General features: G+C 47.2%; 1 long non-coding RNA gene across 1 annotated transcript; it reads right to left on the reverse strand.

Annotated features, from left to right (window-relative positions):
- Positions 1-21,624: 21,624 nt before the first annotated feature.
- LOC130109029 (uncharacterized) lies at positions 21,625-22,594 on the reverse strand. Its single transcript, XR_008809962.1, has 3 exons — positions 22,558-22,594; positions 22,391-22,465; positions 21,625-21,831 (listed from the first exon to the last, which is right to left on the reverse strand). It is a non-coding gene; the product is annotated as an uncharacterized LOC130109029 (long non-coding RNA).
- Positions 22,595-22,865: the final 271 nt, after the last annotated feature.

The following is a 22,865-nucleotide window of genomic DNA, read 5'->3' on the forward strand; positions in this document are numbered from 1 at the left end:
TCCCAATTAACCTGCTGAATCCAGATGCCAAATTAGAACACACGAAGAGTGTACTAGTAATGTACAATAAAACCAAATTAAAACCACTGGGAAAATGTAAAGTGAAAATAAGAAACCCGAGAAACAACAAGCTATATCGCTTAGAGTTCCAGGTGGTGAATGCAGCTGGTACAGTGCCTCTGCTGGGTAGGAGAGCCAGTGAGGCCATGAAATTGATAAAAGTGCAATATGAAAACATCATGACAATAGACAGTATTGTCACAACAGAAACAACAACAGGACAGTGGATAATGGGACAAATTAAAGATGAGTATGCTGATGTGTTCATTGGCGATGGCTGCCTCGAGGGAAAATACAAAATAGAGGTGGACAGCACAGTGAAACCAGTACAGCTGCCAAAGAGGTGGGTCCCAGTCGCCATGATGAAACCACTGAAGGACGAGCTACAGGACCTACAGCAAAGAGGGATCATAACACCTGTGGAATGCAGTACAGATTGGATCAGTGCAATGGTGGTGGTACAGAAACCAAGTGGGAAACCAAGAGTGTGTATCGATCCCAAGCCTTTGAACAAAGCTCTAAAGCGCAGTCACTTCCCACTGCCAACCATTGAGGACATTTTACCGGACTTGTAAAAAGCAAAAGTGTTCACAGTGTGTGATGTCAAGAGTGGATTCTGGCATGTGCAGCTGGAGGAGGAGTCCAGCTATTTAACAACATTTGCCACTCCATTCGGACGTTACAGGTGGCTGAGGATGCCAATGGGGATAAGTCCGGCCCCAGAAATCTTTCAGAGAAAGCTCACACAAGCGCTGGACGGTGTACCGGGGTTGTACATTATAGCTGACGATGTACTGATCACAGGCCAAGGGGAAACACAGGAGGAAGCTGAGCGTGACCATGATGGAAAACTGAGACTGTTTCTTGAAAGATGCAGACAAAAGAACATCAAGCTGAACAAAGACAAATTCAAGCTGAGACAAAAGGAGACCACATACATTGGACACCGCCTGACGGCTGATGGACTCAGGGCGGATCCAGAGAAAGTGCTTGCCGTTGAGAAGATGCCGGCACCGACTGATGTGAAAGGAGTGCAAAGGCTGCTAGGTATGGTAAATTATCTAGCCAAGTTTTGTCCCCACCTCTCAGACCAGTGCATAGTGTTGAGAGATTTGACACACAAAAACAGGGAGTGGAACTGGACAGCACAGCATGAGGAGGCTTTCCTCAAATTGAAAGAGACTATAGCAAAGGTCCCAGTACTGAAATATTACAACCCAGATGAGGAACTCACAGTGCAGTGTGACGCTTCAGACACAGGTTTAGGCGCAGCGCTCATGCAGATGGGTAAGCCAATAGAATTTGCAAGCAGAGCACTCACTCAAACAGAGCGTGGGTATGCACAAATAGAAAAGGAGTTCTTAGCAATGGTTTTTAGCATGGAAAGATTTCACCAGTACACATACGGCCGAAAAGTGACGGTGCAAAGTGATCACAAGCCGTTGGAAACAATAGTGAGAAAACCTCTACTAAGTGCACCCAAAAGGCTGCAGGGAATGATGCTGCGCATACAAAAATATGATCTAGATGTAGTATATGTGCCAGGTAGAGACATGCTGCTAGCAGACACTCTGAGCAGAGCTTATCTTCCTGAGAGTGCACCGGATGCAGAACTAGAGACTGTCAACATGGCACAACACTTACCTATCGCAGCAGACAGGCTACATGATATACGATCTGCCACAAAAGAGGATGAAACACTGCAGCTTCTCATCAAAATGATGCAGCAAGGATGGCCTGACGATAAGTCAAAAACACCAAGGGAAATCAAGCCCTACTTCTCATTCCAAGAGGAGTTAAGCCACCAAGATGGAATAGTGTTCAGGAGTGAGCGCGCTGTCATCCCTGATGCATTGAGGAAAGACATCACTTGCCGCCTACACGCATCACATCTGGGTGTGGAAGGATGCCTACGGAGGGCTAGGGAGTGTGTCTATTGGCAGGGCATGAACGACCAAATAAAATCATATATAGCAAAGTGTGACATCTGCAGATCAATGGACATTAAACAACAAAAAACACTAATGTCACATGATGTGCCAAGCAGGCCGTGGGCAAAGGTGGGCACGGATCTGTTCATGTTTGAAAACAAAGACTACCTCATAATTGTTGATTTTTTCTCAAATTTTTGGGAAATAGATTACCTGGCAGATACCAAGTCAACCACAATGATACGGAAGCTGAAAGCTCATTTTGCCCGCCAAGGTATCCCAGATATTGTAATCTCGGACAATGGCCCACAGTATTCGTCACAAGAATTCCAGAAGTTCAGTCGACTGTGGGGATTTCAACATAAAACCTCATCACCAGGTTACCCGCAAAGCAACGGCAAAGCTGAGTCAGCTGTTAAGACAGCAAAAAGACTCTTGCTCAAAGCCAAGGCTGCTGGACGGGATCCTTATCTCGCCCTTCTGGACCACCGCAACACACCATCACAGGGTACTGATACCACACCAGCACAGCGGCTGCTCAGTCGCCGTACCAAAACACTACTGCCAACCAAGGCAAGCCTGTTACAGCCGAAAGTTGTGCAGGTGAAACAGGATTTACAAAATAACCAACAACGGCAGAGGGCATACTACGACAGGTCGGCTAAAGACTTGGACACGCTTGCCCCAGGTGAATGTGTGAGAGTTCAGCCTCTCGCACCCCACACTGGCTGGAGAGTGGGCAAGGTGCTGAGGCCGGTCGATAGGAGATCCTATGAGGTCCAGCTGCACACGGGTGGTGTCATCAGGAGAAATCGCAGACACCTCAGGCATGCACCAGGGGCAATCTTCACTGACACTATGGACATGGAGATCAGCAGCCCCAGTCAGCCAGAGAGTGTTGAACCCGGACATTCAGAGAGTGTTCCTTCTCGCAGTGTCTTAGCAGGAAACAAAACCAAGGACACTGGTGACAGGGCCAACCCTGTTACCATCAGATCAGGCCGCTCTGTTGTGCAGCCGCAGCGATACAAAGACTTTGTGACCTCACATAGATTGATGGATCTGTAGCACTAATGGACTTTGGGGGGGGGGCATGAATGAAAAAGTGAATCACAAATGTTGTGCAAATGTATTAAAGGTTCTAAAAAAAAGAAGAAACTGAAAAGAGAAAGGATGTAACAATAGGAACTATTGTTAGGAACCATTGTTTAGTTCCTTGTTTACACAGGGGTCGTTTAGGTTGTTGCACCTGGAATAACGGACCGAGCATGAGGCATAACCTTACGTGCCGAAGTTATTATTAAAGTTTATAGCCCCGTGGGGTTGAAACGAGTTGTAACGTCTCATTAGTAGAAGGTAACAACAAACTTTAACATGGTGGTGTCCGCGGTGGTGTAGCGGTCTAGCGGTCTAAGCATCAACTTTGTGTCGATGCAGTTGCCCACCGGGGACGAGGGTTCGCGCTCCGGTCTCGTCAGATCTGACTATACGCCCATTTCACGCCGCGGCCATCTTGGATTTAAAAAAAAAAACCAAGCGGTGGGAACTTAGCCGCGCCCCTTCTTACTTCGTTGAAAACACTGCTGGAAGCAACATGTCGTACTGCTGCGCACCATCCTGCAACTCCTATCAAAGAAGGGAAAGAGATAAATCCTTGACGTTTCACCGCTTCCCCAAACGCCTGCACACCCGTAAGCAGGGCTCTCAAGTTTTGAACTGAGTTCAGAGTGAGATTTTGGCGGCGGCGGTGGTGGGGGTTTGCTTGGGGTGGGGACAGGGGTCTGATCTGATAAATGACAGATCTACTCCCGTATTTTCACAATGTGTGGTCTGGTGTGTGGTGTGTGTCTGTGTGAGAGTCTATAAACGGCCAAACTAAAGCACTTGGGGCCTTGATTCTTTTTGGAGGTTATTGGGGATGATCAGGGGCACCTATAAAAAATAGCAGAAAATTAAAATTATGCATAATTAATTATGCATAAATATGCAAAATATGAATTTTTATAAAAATGGCTAAAAACCACTTTTCTCGGCATTTCAGATGATTCTGAGCATCTTTGATTTTTTCACCTATAATTTTTTTTTTCTGGGACAGAAATGTTTTGGCATTGTGCAAAATAAATGCATTTTTGCAAAAATGCACTTATGATCCTCATTTTTTTTGGAGGTGGTAGGTATTGTTCCAGAGAGGACCAGAAAAAATAGCAGAACATTAAAATAATTATAATAACTTTGCATAATTATGCAAAATATGCATTTTCTAAAAATGGCTAAAAACCACTTTTCTCAGCATTTCAGATGATTCTGAGCATTTGGGGGGAGGAAGTTGGAGTGGGGGGGGGTTTAGGGGCAGGGGGAAGGCGGCTAGCTGGCAGGATGAAGAGGAGGGAGATTTAGACGGGTGCATAACCAAACCGCTACATTGTAGCGGGGTTCTTCTAGTCTACTCCTGTATTTTCACAATGTATGTCTGGTGTGTGGTGTGTGTCTGTTAGGCCGGGAGCCAGGACCAGCCCTCAGGATGTTTTCTGCTACCTTTTTTTCACTATTATTTCTTGTTAGCCTATACCTTGGGCCATCAGAAGTTGATAACGAGCACCCCCAACTCGGCCCCGTTTGGCCACAGGGGGCCAAAAACCCAATTTTTGAGCCATGTTCCTGGCGAAATTATGTACATGCAAATATTAAGGTACTACAATGGCATAAATAGTCATACAAGAATGAAATTTGGCAGAGAGTATCCTGATACATAGGGGGAAGCAGGAAAATATTATTCTGGGGCTTGCTGCAACTCAATTTTAAGATATCACCCACACCATCCCCAAAAAGACAAAAAAAAGTACTGTCAGACTGACAAATTATCATCAAAATGATTATTCTTCAGCACTTCATGGTGAATATGTATGCCTCACTTGTGTATAGACAACTTCCCTAGTTCTTAAGCTTCAATTTGAGCCCAAGATGACCTTTCTATCCCAAATATTACTCTTGCTGTGGCCGAAAGTCTTCACTATAGGCCTACAGTACCTCAAATATGAAAAAAGCAGATATGTATAATTTCCATTGCCATGGTAACTGTGGGCTGTATCAGAAGCAGCCTGAATACCACAAGGCCACCACAGATTGAAGGTATGTATTAGGTTCTAGACCAGTGACTAAGCATTGTAACAATGATTAGAATACTTATTAAACTGATATTTAACAACCTTAACATGATTTAAGCTAGTCTCTTTAGTTTTAGCTAGCTAGCAAGCACAATTTTGCAATCAAGCTAGCGAGGTTGCAATATTCATGAGGTGTGTTGTAGCTACAGTTGGAATACTATCAGTCTGCACATTTGAGGTGATAAGAGAAATAATTGTAATGCAAAGCACTATATTTGAATCAATCTGAATTGGCACACTGAATAGTACTCCCTATTTCATTATTGCAATACTGATTTTAAGATGGTTGCATTGTTACAGTATTTGAATCAGTCAAGATGCCAAAGAGACGACCAGATGATGAAGACTGGACACCTTGCCAGAGTTCTTCAAAGCAGAACAAACAGCCACCGCCCCAGTCACCTCTGGGAAACTGCATTCTGCATGGTTGTAAGGGGACAGTAAATGTTAAGTTTATAGCCTTTTCTTCAAAGGCTGATCCACTTAATGCATATACTGAAATCCACGACATGAAAAACAAACGTTTGACACAAACGTCTGACTGGCATGCCAGACAGGCCCGTAGCCAGAAATATATTTGGGGGGGGGGGTCGGGCAATGTTGTGACTTCTCTTATGTACACTATTGTAGTGTTACTATTCGTGGGTTACTAACTTAATCACTAATATATATAAGTACACAGAGACGAAGATGCGGCACAAGTCTGATCTTTACTGACGGCGACATCACACACTACTCGGCTCGACCAGTGTATTACAGAACTCAGTAGTGGTGACAGTCCAACACAATCGAGCACCGAGTGCTCGATCCAATACACCACATCCCTCTTTTCCAACTGAGATGTGGCCTACTCATCAGTTGCTTCAACAGTAGACCCTTTACCGAACCATTAACACTATGGCATTAACACTGAACAAGTCTTTTCTACTTGCATACTTCAATGATTAATACAGCATTTTTTTTAAATGACAGATGACTCTCATTAAACAACATAAACCATTTCCTTTTCACATTCTGGTGGTTAGCATGTAAACATTTTGAACATTCAGCAATCTTGCAACATTTCAGGTTAAACACACCTTGTACTCTTTGTTTCACCTTCTTTTTTTTTCTTAATAAACACTTGAATGATCACACAAAAGAACCCTGAGGGTAGTCATTGTATCTGGCAGGGCGCCTAACTGCTCTGCCGCACTTTGTGTAGCATGTGGGTGTACTGCCTGTAGTCACCGGAGGAGGGTCGTGTGGTGGCAGGTCATGTGGTGGTGAGTCGACTGGCACAGGCGCTTGTGAGGGTGAGGGTTGTACCTCTGGGTCAAAATGTTCCTCACTGTCCGTGTCTCTGAATAGGCTCGGATGTATCTTCCTCAGATGTCGCCTGTTCCTTCTTTGCATCCTCCCAGCCGGTGTCTGCACAGTGTAGGACCGTGGTTCATCTCGCTGTCGGATGACAACGGCAGGCTCCCAGCCGCGCCGTGTTTGCATGTGTACGGTGTCTCATGTACTTTACAGTATCAACTTTAAACTGGATCTTGTCCCTGTTAAATTTCACATGTGCGGTCTTGGCTCTCTCCATTACTTTCTGCAGGATTTCATCGTGTTCCCACTCTGATGACGCTGCGATGATCATGTCGTCTGCTATAATGTACACACCTGGGATATCGCCGAAGGTCTCACAGTTCTTTTCTTGAAACACTTCGCTGGCCGATTTGATCCCGAATGGGAGTCTGAGGAAGCGGAACCGGCCCCACGGCGTGTTGAAGGTGCATAGCTTAGACGACGGCTCATCTAGCTTGATCTGCCAGTATCCATCCTTTTCATCTAGGATGGAGAAGATGGATTTTCCTGTTAGCCTGCTGCGCACGTCTTCCGGTGTAGGAATGGAGTAGTGTTGACGCTTGACTACCTCATTCAGGTTGCAAGGATCCAAACATACCCTTAGTGCACCATTTTTTTTCTTTGTGGCAACAAGACTGTTCACCCATTCTGTAGGTTCATTGACAGGAGTTATGACTTTCCTGTTCTGCAAGTCTGTGAGTGTCTCTCTTAGTGAGTCCATGATGGAGAGTGGTACGTTCCTGCACGCGGGAATCACAGGCGTGACGCTGGGGTCAATGTGTATGTGATGAACTCCAGGAAATTCGCCTAATCCTGTGAAGACCTCCGCATACCTCTGCAGCAGCTCCTCTTTGGTGGCCGGAGGATTTGCTGGTTGTGGGGACTCCACTGCAAGCGCCTCGACTCTTCTCACCAGCTGCAGCTCTTCACACGCATCTCCACCCAGGATTGGCTTGTCAGCTCGGCTAGACACATGGAAGTCCAATATAGCCGTATGCTTAGATGTGCGGCAATCTAGAGATGCAACACCATCTGAGGGTAGTCGTGCACCACCAAAAGCAATCAGCACAGTCTTTGTGGGCCGTAACTGAACGGGACCTGGTAGCTGCCGGAATACGCGCATAGGAAGCACATTTGCATCGGCGCCTGTGTCCAACTTGAAGTTAATTGCTACGCCTCTGACCGTGGCTGTTTCACGCCATACAGTGCCTTTAGCTTGGTGGGCTGCTTTGTTTTTGTATTTTCCAATCATGCCTATATATAAGGAATCAATTTCACTTTCTAGATTATGCACTCTCTTTGTCTTGTAATTGCCGCTTTTTTCAGTGCTTGATTTACACACCTTGGAAAAATGATTGTTCTTACCACATTTGTGGCACACTGCACCATAAGCTGTGCATTGACGGGGCTCATGTTTATTTCCACACTTATGGCAGAGAGTTTTTGCTACATGCCTCTTGCTGCTCGTTTTGTTCTTGTTCCAGCTGCCCGTGCGCGTTTGCCCTGTTGCTTTCTTCAATGCCTCCACTGAGGCGTCTTGGACAACATGTGACGTCTGCATCGCTTGTATTTGTGACTTAGCGAGCTCGGCTGATCTACATATCTCTACGGCCCTGCGCAAAGTAAGCTCATTATCACGTAACAGTCTTTCTTTCAAACGGGCATCATTTATGCTGAACACTAATTTATCCCTTATCATGTCATCTTCATGTCTGCCAAACTCACAGTCTTTGCTCTTCTGGCGCAGCTCTGTGATGAATCTGTCCACCGATATTCCTGCTGACATCGTGTGCGACCAGAATTGATGGCGTTCGAACACGACGTTCTTCCGAGGGCTGCAGTAGTCCTTGAAGGCTTTCAGAACGTCCTCCATCGATTCGTCGTCTCCTTCTGGGATGATGGTGAGTGTGTTATACACTTCCAGCGCCTCCTCGCCGATGGTGTGAAGCAGGATGGCTATTTTAACCGTCTCTTCCTTATCCAACGCACCTGAAGCGGTCATGTACAGCTGGAAACGCTGCTCCCATCTTCTCCAGTTTTCTGCGACATTCCCGGTAAGTATCAGCGGTGGTGGCGGCTTGAACTGTTCCATATTTGTGCGCAGGCTAGCACGTGTTAGCTAGCTGCCTCAGCTACCAGCGAACTCGTTGAAGTACCGCCCTCGAATTATACCGTAACTCCGTCTTCTGACACCATGTTGTGACTTCTCTTATGTACACTATTGTAGTGTTACTATTCGTGGGTTACTAACTTAATCACTAATATATATAAGTACACAGAGACGAGGATGCGGCACAAGTCTGATCTTTACTGACGGCGACATCACACACTAATCGGCTCGACCAGTGTATTACAGAACTCAGTAGTGGTGACAGTCCAACACAATCGAGCACCGAGTGCTCGATCCAATACACCACAGGCAACACTGCCGAAAGCTACCGGTAAATAAAATTCCCACACTGTATACTATAGCCTAATACCCAACCGTACGGTAAATGTCAACGTATTAATGGCCCATAGATAATCATCAACGCATTAATAAATAAAAGTGGGTCTCACCTTATAAAAGCAGGTCCAATCGTCTTTTTTGTCTGCAAAAGATGTCCAGTACCTCTTCCGGCGTCACCACAATGTCTCTGTGCTCCGAGAGCAATGTCAGTCCATTAAGCCGTCTTTCCATCATTGTACTGTGCATTTTGTCCTTGATCCTTCCCAGACGGGAAAAACTTATCTCGACATGGGCACTGATGACAGGAAGCGTGGTCAAAACGCGGAGAAGCTTGAAGATGCTTGGAAACAACTCACTGTTACAGGCATTTAATGCCTCAATGGCATTTTGTGGAACATAAGTTGCATCTTTCCATTTATCCCGCCAGGTGTCAATTTCTGACTTTACAACTTCCAGATGCGGTGACACTTCATCAGGATACAGGTTGGAGAGCGCTTGAGCTGAGCTGTCGTTCAGCATGCTGACCTTAGATGGCAGTAAGGAGCAGAGGTTGGCGATCACATTTGTTACGGGTCTAGATAGATCAATGCCATCGGCTATCCACTAGTTTACCTTAGATACACATGACCCGCGCTCAGGAACATGTTACGACACTTTGATTATACTTGGCTGCACTGAGCAACTCGTGTGTGTGTCATTCTTTATAAGATAGCCTACTGAAACATGGTGCCAGAAGTCGGAGAACTTATTTCTTATTTTACTAGCTCGCATGTTTAAGTTTGTAGGCCTGAGTAGGTCACATGTCGGAGGATTCCGATTCAGAGCAAAGTACTTCTGCTGAAGACGTTGTCACAGAGGAGCTAACGCTAGCATTACCGGCGCCGATAGCATCACATACAATGGCAGCTAACGTGAATATTCCACCACCGTCCCCGATGAGCTTCACAGGCGATTGGAGTGTCAATTGGGACATTTTTCGGGCCGAATATGAAGACTACGTCCTCGTCACGGGCATACTTGGCAAGGACAAGAAAATACAAGCGGCTACTCTAAGGAGTGTGATGGGAAGTGAATGCAGGCATATTTACCGCCACAATCTGAACCTCTCAGAAGATGATCAAGGGGATCCTGACGCCATACTGAGAGAGTTGGGGAAATACTTCAAGCCAGCAAAAAACACAATATACGAGAGGTACATTTTCGGGAGTTGCAAGCAGGAGGAAGGAGACTCGTTTGATACCTTTGTGACGAGACTGAGAGAGAGGGCAGCAACCTGTGAGTATGGACAGTTGAAAGATGAAATGATCCGTGATAAGATAGTCCTGGGAGTTGCAAGCGAGGCCGTTAGGCGCAGGCTGTTGAGAGAGAAGGATTTGAACATGGTCACAGCTATTGACATGTGTCGCGCAGCAGAGCAAACTGACATCCGTATGAGAGCAATGGAGTTTGCAACAACACCGCAGCCGGAGGCAGTGCATGCCGTTGCTAGGCAACCCAGACAAAACCAATTGAAACAGAGCAATCCACCCAGAACAGCAGGAGATGCAGGCAATTGCAAATATTGTGGCAGCTCGCATTCAAGGGGCAGAGAGCATTGCCCGGCTTTCGGGAAACAATGTAGGTCATGTGGGACACTTAATCACTTTTCTAAAGTGTGCTTAAAGAGCAAAAAGGGGCATGCTGAGGGCAAGGTAAACTGTGTGGAATACACAGAAGAACCCCCAGAGCATAGTAATGATGCAGATGATCTGTACATGTTTGAGTCAATCGGCGCAGTGCACACCAAAGGAAAGAAGTGGTTTGTGACTCTAAAACTCCACGACAAGCCACAACAATGTCAGCTGGACTCTGAAGCCACCTGCAATGTAATGGGCTTTCAAGACAAGAAAAGGCTGGCCCCAAACACACCTCTCCGCCCGAGTGACACCAGACTGAAGCTGTATTCGGGGGAAACACTGAGCTCTATGGGCACCTTTGAGACTGACTGTACTGTGAGAGGCCAAACACACAAGCTCTCATTCGAAATAGTGAGGACCAGCCAACATCCTCTTCTGTCAGGCTCCACCTGTGAACGCTTAGGGCTCATGCATTTCACAATTCCAGAGGATGTGCTCAAAATGGAACACACACAACCAGGAGCCCTAACTAAAGAGCAGCTTATCAACAGATACAGTGACGTGTTCAACTCCCCTGTGGAATCCGTGCCTGGGGAGGTCCATTTTGACCTTGATCCTAGTGTTGCTGCAGTACAGAGTGCCCCTCGCAATGTCCCAATCGCAATGAAAGCAGCAGTCAAAGCCCAGCTGGACAAGTACGAGGCTGACGGCCACCTTGCGCCTGTCACAGATCCTACAGATTGGATCAGCAACATGGTGATTGTTAAAAAACCGGAGAAGCTGAGAATATGCATTGACCCTAAACCATTGAACAAAGCCCTAAAGCGCTCTCACTACATCATGCCTACCTTGGAGGACATTTTGTATAAATTGCCCAAGGCCAGAGTCTTCACGTTAGTGGACGCTCGGGATGCATTCCTGCAATGCAAACTGGACTATGAGAGTAGCCTCATGACCACGTTCTGGACCCCCTGGGGGAGGAAGCGGTGGCTCAAGTTACCATTTGGAGTATCGGTGGCGCCCGAGGTATATCAGCGCAAGCAGCACGAGCTCCTCGCCGGTCTGAAGGGCGTTGAGCCCATTGCAGACGATATCCTGGTTGTCGGCTGCGGGGACACAGACAAGGAGGCTGGGGACGACCACGACGTCAAGCTTGCGGCGTTGATGGAACGCTGCCGCGAGGTCAAGCTTCGCCTCGGCCTGAAGAAGTTGCAGTTCAAGGTGGCTGAGGTGCAGTTTCATGGCCACATTCTCTCATCTGCTGGACTGAAGCCCGATCCAGAGAAGGTGAGAGCCATTATTGACATGCCGAACCCAACAGATGCCAAGGGCGTGCAGCGTCTCATTGGCTTCGCTAACTATTTAGCCAAGTTCATGCCTCATCTATCTACTGTCTGCGAGCCGTTGCGACGCCTGTTGGACAAGGACACACCCTGGCACTGGCTGCCTAAGCACGAGGCGGCGGTTCATGAGTTTAAGGCGCTGGCGACAGCCATGCCCGTCCTGCGCTACTATGATGTAACTAAGCCAATCGCAATCCAGAGCGACGCCAGCCAGAGCGGTCTCGGATGTTGTCTCATGCAGGAAGATCAGCCCATTGCATTTGCCTCGAGGGCTCTTACCCCCACCGAAAAAAACTATGCACAAATTGAGAAGGAGTGTCTCAGTATCGTCTTCGCCTGCCAGAGGTTTCACCATTAACTATATGGCCGCGACCCAATCACAGCAGAGACGGACCATAAGCCTCTGATCTCTATTTTCAGCAAGCCACTTCTCAATGCGCCCAAGAGACTCCAGAGCATGCTCATGACTCTGCAGAACTACGACCTGAGGGTAATCTACAAACCAGGCCCAGAGATGTTCATAAGCGACACGCTCAGCAGAGCTACGGCTGGATGCTCCGGCAGAGGGACTGCATATCAGCGACACGCTATCTGCTCTCTGCAACAAGAGCAGGAAGACATACAGCACGTGAACCAGGCAGAGTACCTGAATGTGACTAACCAGCGGCTGGAACAGATCAGACGACACACCGACAGAGATGAATGCTTACAGGCACTGAAGAACACTGTTCTCGTGGGCTGGCCAGATGTAAAGGAGGAAGCGCCCCTCATCGCTAGGGAGTACTGGCCCTTCAGGGATGAAATCAGTGTGCAGAACGGAGTTCTGTTCCGGGGGCAAAAAGTCATCATCCCAAAGTCACTCCGCCCAGAAATATTGACGCGCATACATTCAAGTCACATAGGGGGTGATGCATGCTACCGACACGCTCAAGAGACATTGTACTGGCCCAATATGCAGTCAGAGATAAAGGACTTTGTAAGCAGTGTAATGATCTGTGCCCTCTGGCTATGTTAACTTATAACATTAATAAAGCAAGGACGACTTCTCTCGTGCTGGGTGTTTATTCAACGACCGGATTCCGACTGACGTTGTTACGTACATCACGTGACTTTGTTGTGGCGCTACGGAAAGCCGTAAGGGACATCAGCAAATCAACTATTACTAGCAAACATTACATCTCCCTTTTTCTGAAAAGTGCTGCTTTCTCTGCAGAGATACAGACCACGTTGAGCACGTTTATAAGCGAATACAATCTTAATAAGAAAGAATATGAAAGTGGAACTCTTATATAACTGGACTGCAACAAAGTAGTGTAAAACATTTCCTTCACTGTCTAAATGTGACGCCGTAATAACATTTCATCTTCTTTTTTTTTCATTTCATTACTGGTAACTGCAAACAGCAGGTAGGTACACAAGGTAAGTGAACGCTGTAAATATTTCTTTTCAAAACATAGCAGGTATAGTACAAGTTGGTGTAAAGTTCTCTCTTTTTTTTGACATTCATAAGTCAAGGATTTGTCTTGGTTTGATCGTGCGACCTGACCTCGTGGTGTAACCAGGCTGTGTGTCTGGTTGTCGCTGATTGTTCGTGTCTGGAGGTTCAGCATGCTCTTGCTGATGGGCTTGTGTGTTGTTGTTAGCGCTGGTAACAGTCTGCTGTGAAGTGTGTGTGTGTGTAGTGTGAGTGTTCACTCTGCTTTGTCGCAGGTGTTGACGGTTGCGTCGGTAGATCTGACCTTCTTTGGTTTGGATGTGGTAGCTCCTGTCTGTGTTCGCTGATCTTTCCACAGTTGCAGGTCTCCAGGATCCATCCTCCTGCCGGAAGCGGATTGGTGTGCCTGCGGGCAGGTGGGGCAGAGGTTTGGCTGTTCGGTTGTAGTATGCCTGCTGGCGCTGTTGACATACCTCTCTCCTTTTGTGAACATCCTCCTGACTGGCGATCTGTGGCTGCAGGTGTTTTGCTGTTGATGGGAAATGGACCGCAGCCTCCGACTCATCAGTAGCTGTGCCGGTGATTTCAGGTTGTCCACCGGTGTGTTGCGATACTCCAGTAAGCGCATGTAGGGGTCTTTGTTCTCAGCTTTGGCTTTGTCCAGGATGCGTTTGGCCGTCTGGACAGTCTTCTCGGAGAGGCCGTTGCTCTGTGGGTAGTGGGGGCTTGTGGTGGTGTGTGAGAAACCCCATGTCTGTGAGAAGTTGTGGAACTCACCAGAGCTGTAGCACGGACCGTTGTCGCTGATGATAGTCTCGGGGATTCCGTGTCGAGCCATTGCTGCTTTCAGCTTCATGATGACGGCAGATGAGGTGCAGCTGTAAAGTCTCTCTAGCTCGAAGAATCTGGAGTAGTAGTCCACAGTGACTATGAAGTCCTGTGAGTTCCATGTGAATAGGTCTGTGCCTATCACTTGCCACGGCCACTCGGGTATGGCGGGTGACATCATTGGTTCCTTTGCACTTGCGCTGCGCCGTTCTTGGCATATGCTGCAGTCTGCTACCGCATCCTCGATCTGTTTCCCCATGCCAGGCCAGAACAGTAAGTCTCTTGCTCGGCATTTGCTTTTTTCCACGCCAAGGTGGCTGGCAAGGATGCGCTGTATCATGTCCTTGCGAAGCTTTTGGGGGACAATGATTCTCTCACCTTTGAACAGGATACCGTCCATTTCTGAGATTTCTGCTCTGTGGTTCCAGTATTCCTGGATGCTGGGCGGGCACTTTTTCTTTGTGTCTGGCCAGCCAGTGAGTGTGGCTCGTCTGAGTGCGGTGAGCTGTGGATCTTGCGCTGTTTCCTGCTTGATTTCTGTGAGTCTTGTGTCGCTCACAGGGATGTTGCTGAGGACTGTGCACTTGGGCCTCCATCCCTTCCTGTAGGTCACTGTCGTGGTGTTCTATTGACTTGCGTGACAGTGTGTCGGCCACCGGTATGTCCTTACCGGGGCGGTGGATGATTTGGATGTCGTATTTTTGGAGCGACAGGATCATCCGTTGCAGCCGGGGTGGTGCTGCTGCCAGTGGCTTTTTTAGTATTGCCTCCAGAGGCTTGTGGTCTGACTCCACAATCACTTTTCATCCGTACATGTACTCGTGGAACCTCTTGCAGCCGAAGACCACAGCGTAGAGCTCCTTCTCTATCTGTGCGTAGTTTTTCTTCAGTGCTGTTGAGTGACTTGGACGCATAGGCAATTGGTTTGCCATCTTGGAGCATGACAGCCCCAAGGCCACTTTTGGATGCATCCACTTGGAGTCGCAGCTCTTTCTGCGGGTCGAAATATGAGAGTACTGGACCTGGGTGCTGTGTAATGAGATTCTTCATCTCTTGGAACGCCTTGTCATGGACTGCATCCCACACAAACTCACTGTCCTGTTTCAGAAGCTGTCTGAGGGGTGAGTTTATCTGTGAGAGGTGTGGAGCGAATCTGGCGAGGTAGTTGATCATGCCGAGGACTGTCTCCAGCTCTGCTTTGTTCTGTGGGGGTTGCATGTCCTTGACCGCCTTCACCTTGTGTCTGGTTTGGTTTGATGCCTTCGTGTGAGAGCGTGTGGCCGAAGTAGCTTACCTCGGACAGGCATATGTGACACTTGTCGGGGTTGAGCCTCACCCCTCGCTCCCTTGTGCGCTTCAGCATCACTCTGAGACGCTGGTCATGTTCCTCTTTAGTCTTGCCGAACACTAGTATGTCGTCCACTATGGCCGTCACACCGTCCAATCCTTCATATGTTTCATCCACGCGTCTCTGGAACTCGTCTTGAGCGGACACGATTCCGAATGGCAGTCTGAGGAAACGATACCTGCCAAACACTGTGTTAAATGTCGTCAACATTGAGGATTCAGTGCTCAGTTTGATGGCCCAATAGCCTGACCGCGCGTCTAACATGCTAAAGTACTCAGCTCCAGCGAGCTTTGTGGTGGCGTCCTCCAGCGTGGGGAGGGGGTAGTGAGGTCGTTGTATCACTTTGTTAAGAGCTCTGGGGTCTAAACACACTCTAAGTTTGCCTGTCTTTGGCTTCTCAACAATGACGAGTGCGTTCACCCATTCTGTGGGTTCTGTTACCTTACAGATTATGCCGCCTTTCTCCATGCTGTCAAGCTCGTCCCTCAGTTTGCTGCGTAGGGCGATGGGGATTCTGTGTGGCGGGCAGACGACCGGCGTTGCATCTGGTGTGTTGCGGAAGGTGCACTCGCCTGGGAACTCTCCTATTCCCTGGAAAACATCTGCATACTCATCCATTATGCTCTGTGATGTGACATTGTTTTCCTCGCTCACAGCCATCACTATTTTTACCAAGTTTAGGTCATGGCATGTTTTCATTGCCATGACTGGTGGGGCGTTTGTGTCAATGACGTAAAAGTCCAGCATCAATGCGTTGTCTCTGTACTTACATTTGAGTTTGCATGTGCCTTTCACGCTCAGCGCGCCTCCTCCATATTCAGTGAGTCTGTGTATTGCTGGTTTCAGTGTCACATTTTTGAACAGCGCCTGGAACAGGTTGGTGGGAATAGTATTGGCCTGTGCCCCAGTGTCTAGTTTGAACTTTACCTTCTGTGGAGGTGTGCCAATTCCAACCTCTACGTAAGCCTGCTCGTTGATTTTTCCGTTGTTCTCTATTGAGATGCAGTCTATGTACAGCTCTGTCTGTTCTCCCACAGCGGTGCTCTCCACTGTAATGTTGTCGAAGTACAGTTCTTCCTGCTCTCTGTCAGTGGTGTACTCTTCTGGGTTCTCTCCGACGGCATGTACTGTGCCGCGGTAGTACTTTGTCTGTCCCTGGGAGCTAGACTTGCATACTTTAGCAAAATGATTGAGCTTCTTGCATTTAATGCATTGTTTACCCTTAGCTGGGCAAGTGGCTTTAGCGCCGTGTAGCCCTCCACAATAGCTACACGCCCTGGCGGCGGTGCTAACGTTACCCTCCCTTTGTCTGAAGTTAGCGTTAGCTGCTTTGGGTGCGTTCGGTTTGTAAGTCTTTCTGCCTATTGCGTGCACCGTTTCATGTGTGCTGCCCTGGCCCATAAACTTTAGCTGTTGCTCTGCTAGCTCGTGTGAGCGGGCTACATCTATGGCTTTCTCTAGCGTTAGCTCAGCTCCCTGGCTAAGTAGCTTTTCTCTCACTCTGGGTGAGTTAGTGGCAAACACGATGCGGTCCCTGACCATCTCGTCGGCATTTGGGTAGCCACAGTCTTTGACTAGGAGCTTTAGCTCAGTTACAAATCGTTTGAAGGATTCACTCTCTCCCTGCATCTTTTCATGAAATTTATATCTGGCATAAATCGGGTTTGCTTTGGGGGTGATGTACTCAGTGTACTTATCGTAGTACGTTTCTAGCTTCTTGGCTTGTTCTCCGCTGAGTGTCCAAGTGTTGTGCACATCGCGCCCTTTTTCCCCTATCCAGAGCAGGAGGTAGCTGCATTTCTCCTCTTCGTTCTTCCCGCGCAGGGGGCCCTTGAACATTAGCTCCGTTGTTTGTCGAAATCGTCTCCATGCTTCAGGTAAGTTCGCCGATTCCCAGTCCATCCGTGGAGCTGGAACGCCGTACGAATCCATATTGGGTATTTAAACTCCGCTACTCTGACACCATGTAATGATCTGTGCCCTCTGGCTATGTTAACTTATAACATTAATAAAGCAAGGACGACTTCTCTCGTGCTGGGTGTTTATTCACCGACCGGATTCCGACTGACGTTGTTACGTACATCACGTGACTTTGTTGCGGCGCTACGGAAAGCCGTAAGGGACATTAGCAAATCAAATATTACTAGCAAATATTACAAGCAGCTGCTCGACCTGCAATGTGTACGCCCACAATCAGCAAAAGGAGACCATGCTCTCTCACGAAGTACCAACCAGGCCATGGCAGGTCTTGAGCATGGACCTATTCAGCTTCAGACAGAAAGACTATCTCCTAATAGTCGACCACTATTCCGATTTTGGGGAGATTGAGCTTCTACCCGACATGTCTGCAGAGACAGTCATCAAGCGATGTAAGGCACAGTTCGCCCGACATGGTCAGCCAGAGAAGGTTATTACAGACAACGGCCCTCAGTTCACAGCTCAGTTCACACGGTTCGCTTCTGAGTGGGAATTTGAGCACGTGACCTCCTCTCCCAGACACCCGAAAGCGAATGGCAAGGCCGAGTCGGCCGTGAAGATTGTAAAAAATCTTCTGCGTAAGGCCGCGCATGATGTTGAAGACCCCTGGAAAGCCGTGCTTCACTGGAGGAATACACCTACGGAAAACATGGGCACAACGCCTCATGTCCCGCCGGTTGAAGACGTCCATCCCGGCGGCAAGCAAGCTCCTGGAACCAGCTGTTGTTGTGGGCGTCACTGAAAAGCTGCGCCACAGGAAGCAACTCGCCAAATCCTTCTATGACAGATCTGCCCGTGAATTGCCGGTACTTGAAATTGAGGAAGTCGTACGGATGAAGCCCCTGCCAGGTGATAACACCGGCCGCTGGAGAGTCGGAACTTGTCTTCGCAGGGTTGCGCCGAGGTCTTATTTTGTGGACATTGATGGCTCCATGTACCGTCGTAACAGGATCGATCTCAGAGTGGCTGAGCCAGCTGCACGAGCGGCGCACGATCCTGTTGAACCCGCTGTGGCACACACACCGGACGGGGATCCAGCTACAGTGTTGCATTGTTCATATTTATGTCACGGATGTCTAGCTACATACTTGTTTGGTATGTTAATATACTTTTGTAGAGTTAGACTGCAGGAGCAAACATTAGACGTCCAGTAGTACTTGGTGGGGCAGGAAGAGAACTTTATTGCACATGCGCAGAAGTCATACACACACACGGATACCCGCAAGGACCAAAATAGCTGCTTATAGCGCAGTAAATAATACAGTGGCTGACTGGCTGTATATGTGAGACTGCACATTATGTTCAACACCCTCACTCAGGCTCACCTTTACAGACTTACATGAAAGAAAAACAGGTCTTCCTTAATTGTGTTTGGTACCCCAAATACAGCTCTATAAAAATAATCCACATCTTGCTCGTCAGTACATTCTGCTTTACACTGGTATTCTTCAAGATATTTTGGGGTCTTCCTCTCTCTAGTTGGGTAGCGGTTTCTGCCCTCACTATCCCCCTGGTTATTAGAAAGTGTACCACTTTCACCTCCTGTACCTGTAATCTGGGGCTGCTCATCAGTCCTAACTGGTACTACATCAGGCTCGTATGAGTCTATATCCTCATAGCTGTCTCCATCGTTGTGTGGACCTGTTTGTGTCTGGCAGTCTCTGTTGCTCTTCTGTATGAACTTAACTAATCTATGCTTTGACACTTTTCCTGTTTTTGGATAATATACATTGTATGCAGGGCTGTATTTATCATATCCTATGAAAATGCCCTTCTCGCACCTTGGATCCAGTTTCTTTTTGTCTTGTCTATAGGCATAGCACTCAGTGCCAAAAACCATCATATGGGAAATATTTGGTGTTTTCCCTGTGAAAGCACTGTATGGGGTTTGCTTTAATCGCTTACAATAGCACCTGTTGCGTATCTGTGCAGCTGTCTGCACCGCAAACCTCCATAGCTGTTTTGGCATCTTACTTTCTAGCAGCATACATCGTGCCATGTCAAATAATGTTCTCCAGTTTCGTTCTGCCGTGCCGTTCTGATGCGGCGAGTAGGGGGCACTAGTTTGGTGACTAATTTTATTTTCTCTCAGCAGATCTTGGAAACATCCTCCAGTGAACTCGGTACCATTGTCAGACCTAATGGTTTTCACCTGCCCAAAGGAGGCAGTGTCAGCTAAGAATTTTTCGGTAGCCTTAGCTGTATCACTCTTTGACCTCATGAAATATGTCCATGTCATACTGCTATAGTCATCTGTGAAAGCTATGGTGTATTTATACCCATCTTTATCAGTAGGCTCGATCGGGCCGCACAGATCTGTATGGACTAGTTCAAGTATTCCTTTAGCTTTGCTATCAGCCTGTCTATTTCTAGACTCCACAAATTTTCCTTGTGTACATGTTTCACAGTTGAAGTTAGATTTGTCATTTTTCCCCTTAATCATCATTCCTTCAACTACACCTTCTAGTCTTGAAACATCATCTAAGTTACAATGACCAAGGATTCTGTGCCACGTTTCAATATCATGACATCCTTTGTATCCGTCAACATTATCATCAGTATTATTAGCTGTAGACAAATAATACAGTTTCCCAAATACTTCAATGTTAAACTTGGTACCCTCGTTTTTATACCCCATCCAAATTTCACCTTCCTTGAAGTGGATTTCTGCTCCGTTACTTGAGGCTGCTTTAACGGAAAAAAATGTCCTGAGGAAACGTCGGGATATACAGGGCCCTCTTCAGTCGTGCTGTCACCTTTCTTCCTTCGCTGTCAATTAAGGTGACTTCAGCTTCTCCTCTGGCCTTGGCAACTCCGGTAGCCTTTGTCCCGTCTGCAAGTTCAATCACGTGACTCTTGGGCTTAAAGCCTTTATCGACTGTTTTGAACTTTGTAAAGTCATGTATCATGTGTGACGTCGCGCCACAGTCGACCATCAAACCTCTGTTGTTGACAGTCCGCCTCACCGGCCTGGTGTCCTCTTTCATCTTGAAGCAATATGACCTGCCTTCCCGGTCATCGGCGTCCGCCTCTATTTCTCGGTGGGTGCCGTCTGTCTCTCGGTGCGCTCCCCAGCGTCCGTCCTGGTCCCCCGCTGCACCCTGCTCTGCTCCGGTCACTCCCGCGATGGCGTCTCGCTGCTTCCCCCGGCCTCGCGCGTCTCTCCTGCGTTCCGCTCTTCTTGGTTCAGGCATGCTCGTACATGTTCGAGACATATACCCTTTTTTGTGGCATCTGAAGCACTCAGTTTCGGCCATGCTCTTTCTCTCTCTCCCTCTTCCACGAGAGGTGGTGGCTGCTGTGGCAGCTCTTATCACACTGTCCCCGTCATCACCATTACTCGGCTTGTACCTTTCTGTGTCTTCAAAGCTCCTTAGTTTTGCCTTAAATTCACTGAATGTCAGGCTGTCACTACTCTGAGTAATATGAACCACGAACGGTTTGAAAGAGTCCGGCAGTCCTTTCACTATCATTCCCACTTGCAACCCGTCACTTATGTTCTCGTCGGCTCCTTTCAACGACGAGAATATTGTCTCTGCACGAACAATATACTCCGTGACGGTCTCGTTGCTTTCCATGCGAAGAGCTGAGAGTTCACAATATAAACTCACCACGTGCGGTTTCCCTTTGCCCGCGTAATGTTGCCGAAGTATCTTGACTGCCGCCCTACCGTCGGCTGCTGCATCCCGCATAATTAGTGACAAGCTCTTGTTGTCTAAAACTTGCACCAGCTCCCCGTACGCTTCTCTGTTTTTCTTGACGTCTGCTTCTCTCAACTGGACAGCATTTTCGCCCGCAGCGATAACTGGCACGTTCAGTAGAGTCTCGCTGAGTCCTCTCAACTCCATGTGGGCTAAGAAGCGAGTTTCCCATAACTCGTATCCTCTCTCGTCACCGTCGAACAAAAGTCTATTAAATCGCTGACTAGACATGGCACTGGGCCCATAACCTGTTGCATTGTTCATATTTATGTCACGGATGTCTAGCTACATACTTGTTTGGTATGTTAATATACTTTTGTAGAGTTAGACTGCAGGAGCAAACATTAGACGTCCAGTCGTACTTGGTGGGGCAGGAAAAGAACTTTATTGCACATGCGCAGAAGTCATACACACACACATGGATACCCGCAAGGACCAAAATAGCTGCTTATAGCGCAGTAAATAATACAGTGGCTGACTGGCTGTATATGTGAGACTGCACATTATGTTCAACATACAGAAACTGTCATTGAGACCCCTCAGGCTGTGTTCGAGCCGAGCCCCATCAGGTCCATGCCCAAGGCGCCATCTACTCCACTCCACTGAACCTCACTATGTAATCTGAATAATGTTGATGGTTGCTATGTGGGAGAGAGGGGGAAAAGAGGAGAAATGTTATCATACGCTACTGTGGTTATTACACTGGTATGGGATATGAAGAGATTTACTGCTGTTGCACTGTTATTGTTTGTTCGTGTATGAAAGTAATTTTATTTTGCACTAACTTCATGTGTATGTGTTTATACTTGTGTAGCCCGTGGAATTAGATACCACACAGGACACAATTACTTCCGGGGTTCTTGTAGCTTTAATTTTATTGTTTGAACCTTCGAATGCAGATCGTTTTATTGAGTGCATACATTCCTGTGTCTTTCGAGCAAACAGCTCATAAATGTTCACAGATGTGGCAAGTTTAACAGAAAAGATTTTAAAAAGGGAAATAATAAATACAAAATACGGTGCAAAATACGGCAGTGGACTATGTACGTTAAACAGGGTTTAACAAAGACATGTGGAACTTCCTGAAGATCGCGCAACTTCTCACTCTGTCAGTTACCTTTAAACAGAATTAAAATGCATATAAAACCTTTACATCCCAAATACAATGGCATGGTGTGGCTTTATTCACGCCAACATTACCTTGTCATGCCTGCAATGGCGAACAGCGGTCGACGGCTCGCGCCCAAAATCACCGAACATCAACTCCAGTAGCGTCTAAATCAAACCATCTTGTCAAATTACCGACATACAATATTGTTTGGAATAATGTTACAGGTATATTTCACAAGATATTTACCCTTACTTACTACGGAGTCAGAGCCTCGTCACACCGCAATCTTCAGGCGCTCCACACAAGAAAAAAAGAAAGAATACCCAAGATGCACTTGGATAACTTGCACGGAGTTACATAAAAGTCCGCCACTGCCACTTACTGGTCAAAACATGCAATGACAACCAAAACTATAAAAATACACTCACAATCTGCCTCACAATTTAAATACATCAAATGACATTTTACATGGCTTGACAGTGTAACAATTACATATATTAACAGTTAAACTATACTAAATTTAAGTGGAAAATCTTTTAACATATTTAACAGATTTACCACCCG

Source organism: Lampris incognitus, chromosome 3 (genome assembly GCF_029633865.1).
Source record: "Lampris incognitus isolate fLamInc1 chromosome 3, fLamInc1.hap2, whole genome shotgun sequence".
NCBI classification, from domain to species: Eukaryota; Metazoa; Chordata; class Actinopteri; order Lampriformes; family Lampridae; genus Lampris; species Lampris incognitus.